The sequence below is a fragment of the Cavia porcellus genome, unplaced genomic scaffold, assembly GCF_034190915.1.
Source record: "Cavia porcellus strain 051 isolate PalLab524CR breed Dunkin Hartley unplaced genomic scaffold, mCavPor4.1 scaffold_6, whole genome shotgun sequence".
NCBI classification, from domain to species: Eukaryota; Metazoa; Chordata; class Mammalia; order Rodentia; family Caviidae; genus Cavia; species Cavia porcellus.
The window spans coordinates 23,835,324-23,841,485 of record NW_026947489.1 but is presented as its reverse complement, the minus strand read 5'-3'; the positions used below and the strand labels follow the sequence as shown (position 1 = coordinate 23,841,485).

The 6,162-nt window shown below is 43.7% G+C and overlaps 1 pseudogene; it reads left to right on the top strand.

Moving 5' to 3' along the window:
- Positions 1 to 609: 609 nt before the first annotated feature.
- Positions 610 to 2,538, top strand: LOC111758473 (mitochondrial fission factor-like; annotated as a pseudogene).
- The last annotated feature ends 3,624 nt before the right edge of the window (positions 2,539 to 6,162 follow it).

Here is a 6,162-nt window from a genome sequence, read left to right as displayed (position 1 = left end):
TCCCCCATCATGTTCATCATCCCATTTGAACAAGTTCTTCCTACTTCCTAATATCGATCCTCTGTTTTGTTCATTTTTATACTCTGAGCTTCTCACACAAGAGAAACAACACAATATTTAAACTTGTGTGTTAGATTTATTTCACTTCAGATTATGGTCTTGGGGTACATCCATTATCTAAAAATGTCTCAAGTTTATCTTTATTTATGGCAGAGTAGTACTCTGTTGTATGTAAATACCACATTTTCTTCATCCACTCATGGGATTTTCTAGGATTTACTTATTAGAAATTGTATTGCTTTAAACATAGGTGTATATGTATCCTTGTAGTTTGATCACTTCATCTCTTTCAGGAGGATAACTAGAAGAGGAATAGCTAGCTCAACTGGAACTTCTAATTTTTTGAAGGAATCTAATTTTTTGAAGGAATCTAATTTTTTGTGAGGAATCTCCACACTGATTCCCACATGAGTTGTGTTTACATTCTTCCTGACATATACTAGTCACTCAGTTTTGAAGAGGCCGGGCCAGACAAACAGCTCACAAGATACTTGTTTTGAATTTTTAATAAATAGAAATCAATTTTATCTTTTTAAAAAAGATGAGGACATGAAGGGTATAGAAGAATCTCTAGACATGCAATGGTGAGCATCAATGAATCATGACCTTACAATGTGGGTGCTGGCTCTACAGGGTTGGATTCAGAAGGTGTTAAGATTTTGCATTTCTAGTACATTCCCTCAGGAAACTTAGAGACTTATGATGAGTGAGCTAAGATTATAGAGAATATTTAAGTTTTTAAAAATTATCGGAAAAATACCCATTGCCATGAATCTCCCTCACACTCGCCCCGCAATGCACACTTTGGACACGTTTATCTCATGTTCTTGCCACTTTCTGAAGCAGACCCAGAAGTCCTCTTTTGTGAGTGTCTTTAGCGGTGTTGCTATGGCTGCTTTGATATCCTGAATTGATTCAAAACCTTTACCTTTCATGGCCATTTTGACTTTGGAGGAAAGTCAGAAGTCACGCAGTGCCAGATCTGGTAAATGGGGTAGATCACTGTCCTCACAAGCCTGTCTTTTCTTTGAGCAGCCTTCAGCAACAGCCTTCACTGCATCTTCTTTTTTTTGCAGGGGGAGGCAGGAGGGGGCACCTGATTAAGACACTCATGAGAGAAGAAGACTTCCAGAAGTGCTAGGAGAAATGCCTCTTTGTCAGCTTGGAGACTGTTTGAGAAAATCAAGGCTGGGAAGCAGAACTCCCCTGTAGATTTTAAGTCCTGCCTGTGAGTGAAGCTGCAGGAAGACTTGAGCTGTCTCCATCATCAGAGCAGCAGCATCCACTGCATGCCAGGCATCCCAGGCCAGGCGCTGCAGAGAGGCCCGGTCAGTCTTGCTGCAGAGCAGGGAGGAGGGTGTGCTGTGGGGACCCATCACCCTAAAGTTGGAGGAATCAGTCGTCCATCCAGACCCCTCGGGCTCTGACACAGCTTAGTTCTTTTCCCCAGTTCCTGACATTGGGCAGGGTCTTGTCCATTTGCATATCTTCATGGGTATGTATTACAGAAATAAAAGAGAAAGCCCTGGTGCTTTTACTTTACTCTGACACTTCCTACTAACTCAAGGGGTTGCCTTTAAAGAAAAAATAGGAAGCAATAATTGATGTAGAGCACTTTTTAACAATTTAGGCATCTATTCCAGCCCACTGTGGGTCGCTCTGTGGATGCCTGGCCCGGGCTGCCCAAGGCACTCAGCCAACAGCCTCTGAGAGCGCCCCAGGGAGCTGGTGGTAGCAGCTCTCCTGGACACTCAGAGGGCCCAGGGCAACAAAAGTGGCCCTAAGTCCAGCCCATGCACGGTGAAGCAAGTTAAGGATTTAATAAGAAGCAGATAGTACCAGCCAGCGGGCTGTACCTGGTACGTGTTTGGTTAGTGTGGCAGCTTTCCCTTCTCCCACTGCTGCTGAGATGGCAGAAATTAAATCAAACTCAGTATGAAATGGAATACACTGAAGGTATTAGTCAGCAAATGAGTGTCCCAGAAAAATTAAAAGTAGCGCCACCAAATGCTGACCTGGAACAAGGATTCCAAGAAGCCATTCCAAATGCTCGTGTGATCATGCAAGTTCCAGAGAGAATTTTTATAGCAGGAAATAATGAAGAAATTTCATTTTCAAGACCAGCAGATCTTGACCTTATTCAGTCAACTCCACTAAAACCTCTGGCATGAAGAACATCACCTCATGTACTTACGCTAAGTAAAAGACCACTAGATTTTCTGGACTTGGAAAGACCTTCTCCAACCCCTCAAAATGATGAAGTATGACATTTCAAACGTAGATGCAACATTTGAAGGAAAAGCAGATGACATGACTGTTGTAGATGCAGTTTCAGTAACACGACAGATAATCAAATAAAATAGACACCTACAACTTCTAGAAGAGGAAAAAAAGGTATTTGCTTAAAGAAAAATGGTCATAAATTCAATGACTGTTGTCTTCTGGCTGCTTAATAGCTGGCTCTGGTTTCACCATTAGAGGTAACCTAAGCACTTAAATATTGTGTCAACTGCTGGAAATATAAAGGATTTACCAACTTCTTCATTTCGGTCTTTGCATTGTACGCCATTTTATAGCCTGTGCCCCAAAAATGTATCTTTTCCAGAAATAGGGAAAAGGACCTACATTTGTAGAAGTAAAGGTACGTTCTGTCCCTCAGCTGTATTCCCTTCAAGCTATTTCTTCAGTGACACCTTATGAGAAATTCCTTTGCGTGTTTTGTAAATAAGTTCTACTTTGTTTTCTTTTTTTAAGAAATTGATTTTCCACCTCATCAGTCTATACAACTGATTCTCAGACAGGGAGAGAGAGTGCACCAAGAATGGATTTTGAAAGTTATCTATAAAAGAAAAAAGCGTTTTGTGCTGTTTCTTTATACCATTAAGCAATTTTGTCAATAGACATTTTTGCATCACCTTTCAATATCGCCACTTTTGAAGTCATGGTCAGGCACCAGATTTTAGAAAATCAAACCACCTAATATTTCATGATCACCTAAGCAGGTTAAATTAATTACATTCAGCAATAATGTATGTATGTTATATGCATTATTTTCATTTTAGTTTTGTAGATGGTTTTCTGTAAAATACATTTTACTAAGTCTGTGTGTGAACAATTAAACAAGAAAAAATGACAGAATAAGGAAGGTACAAATGTAGAGCATTTAGTAAACCGTCAATCAAAAACCCAGTTTAAACAGTACCCACTTTAAAAGAAATGCCCCATTATGTTAATTAGTAAAAAGCCACACTTCCTGTAAGCAAAGAAAGAAATTGAGATACCCTGTTCCCTTCTTGCTTCTTCTCCTCCTCCTTCCAACAAGTTTAAGCACCTGCTATGTCCCACTTGCTAGGTGCGGCATAAAGTCATACGACAGTCACATGCCAATGATCTCTGCTCTCAAGAAGTTTGCTATCTAGATTACTAAATTAGCTATGACTAATTTAGGAAGTTTCTTCTAATGTAATAAGCATGAAAAGAGAAATGAGGAGTAAAAGCTGGGATAATAGTTTTCCCACATGTATCAGCATCTGTAGGAGGTGCCATTGCATCCTTTGGTGTTGACAGTTGGGTAAGGCATACATCGAGGCCAGTGAGTTGATATTTGGGGCAAGAAGTGGCTTATTTTCTCCCTCAAATGATAGCGTTTAGTGATGTTTCCAAGTCCTTCTATTCGTAAGACACACAAGAGGACTAGGTGAGACCTGACCCTCAGAGGTCACTGGTGCACCGCAGTCCCACGTCCTAACCTGGCTCAGGAGGAGGAATGAGAGCCAGCACGCATGTGCAAAAGGGACCACTGGCCGGGAGCCACAGTTTCACCTGAGGCAGACACCAAAAGATCTCCCCCTGCTCCTGGCATCATTAAAGCACCTCTCCCTGTCGCAGCTCCTAGGCCTGAGGAAGGCATGGAGGGAAGAGGACAGCACCTGCTCTTTGTGCCCTGGACACTCACTATGCTACCCTTCCTCTGCTCAGAGGGAGGAGAAGGCTCTGCCTTTGCTCCAGGAGACAGAGAGGGGCAGATTCCTGATGCAGCTTCTGTGTCACAAAAGGGACAAGGCCATAGCCACAGCCTCCCTGGTACAGCACAAGATGCCACCTGCTAGAGATATCAGAGGAGGTACAGTGCTGTCCTCAGTACCCACTCCTCACTGTGTAACATGCCAAGTGTAGGCTCCTCTTGTTTTAAACCAAGCACAATAATCACAAACTCTATGCTACAGTGCTTACCTCACTCATGCAGCCATAGTATTCCCCAATGGGCACGTAAGTCAATTCAGTGGAGGAAGTGTGAGCTCTCTGAAAAACACAAGTGCTTCTTCACTTTCCTGAGAGCACGCTAGGAAAGGATACTTTCTTGTTTTCCACAGAGTGTGGAATGCAGACGTAAGCCAGAAGCTGCTGCAGCCATTTTGCCATCATGGGGGAGACCAGCTTTAGGATGAAACTTGCACAGAGAATGGAATTGGAGCCTACAGAAAGCAAGAAACATTGTCTTCATCTTTCCTCACTCGGTCACAGGACCAAACCAACCCTGAAGCCCACCCTACTACTTTCGATCCTCAAGATACAAAAATCAATGGATTCTTTTATTGTTGGAACTATTTTGAGTTGTATTTTCTATTTCTTGGCCTTCAGCAGAACTTACAGACAGGGGATTCATTTCCTTGCAAAGGGATAGAGCCAGTTGACCTCTGAGGGTGGTTGTACCACCAAATATTTCACAGCCAGATAAACACGCATTTATAAACACACGTTTCAAAGATTACTCCCAAGCAAACACATTCTGTATTTAACTCTAAATTCAAAATCCTCATGTAGACCTTCAGAGCCCGGGGGAATTAGGAATGCTTCCCCCTCAAATAACTATACGGAGGAAGAGGCATGGTTAAGGTCCATGATAATCCACATTTAACAGTAACCTGATTTTCCGTGTTTGCCACTGCCATGGCAACACCCAGTTTGTTTACACACTCAGCCTGCTGTTTCTCAATCAGCACCCAGATGTAGATGATGGAAACTCATGGTCCACGGCTCCCCGAAAACCCCTCCAATGATTTCCCACTTCTGTAAGCGACCTCCCCACCCCACAGACTTCACAAGCCAGGCTCCACACCAGAGCCCCAGAGCAGGCTCAGAAAATGTAAGCTCTGGGATCCAAGATAGCTCTTTTTAAAATAAATAAAGATAAGCGAAGATACCACATCTGCCCACTGGAAGATTTCCCCCGCTTTGTTCTTTTATCTTCTCTAGCTGAGAGGCTACACTCTCCGAATCCTGAACCTGAATTTGAACGAGTGTACTGGTTACGTGCCCAGCAACGCCAGATCATAGCTCTTCCAGAGCATGGAGGGAGTGTTCTCCTTAGAGGAAAGAATTCAGGGGTTCCCATGGGAACCCCGGGGGTTATCAGAAGGCTTAGGCTGCCAAGCCAGGGGAGGTGTGGAGACAACTTCAGTAACCTTCCCACTTACTAAGCCCACATTTGCAAACTGAGACTGATGGGTTGGGGTGGGACATCCTAAAATCCCCCAGAAGTTTCCTCTGAAGTAGGGGTGCTCCTGCAGCAAGATCGGAGCCACAAGCCACAGTCCCTGGTGGCTCCATCCAGAAGCCCCAGATCATGAAGCATAGTGCTAGCAGATTTCAGAAGCCAGGTGTCCCCTGTGTGGCCTGCAGGTGTGTCTGTCCCATACCACCGAGACCCTTTAACCCACACAGTCACAGATCGGCGGAGTAACATTTGCACAGAGTTCCTGACAGGCAGCTTCTGGGCAGTGGCCAGGATTTTTCCTCCTATTGCTATTAACTCTCAACCTCACCTCCATCTTCCTCCAAGTTCTGCAACCAAAGCTGCTGGAATTCAATGGCTCAGTGTGATTCTTGACACATTTTGAAAGTGTCACATGCCAAGCCTTTGTCTCATTGTGCATGTGCCCTTGCCAGCCGTAACAGACTGAGAGTTAAGGTCACCAAGAAGCTACTTTCACTTGTGTGGGTCACCCAAATCAGAGGGCTTAACACTGTCAGTCTCCTTTAGTTTCCTCACTGTCTTGTCCAGACTGGAACTCACCAAAATCCAGAGTCACAACAGGGTCC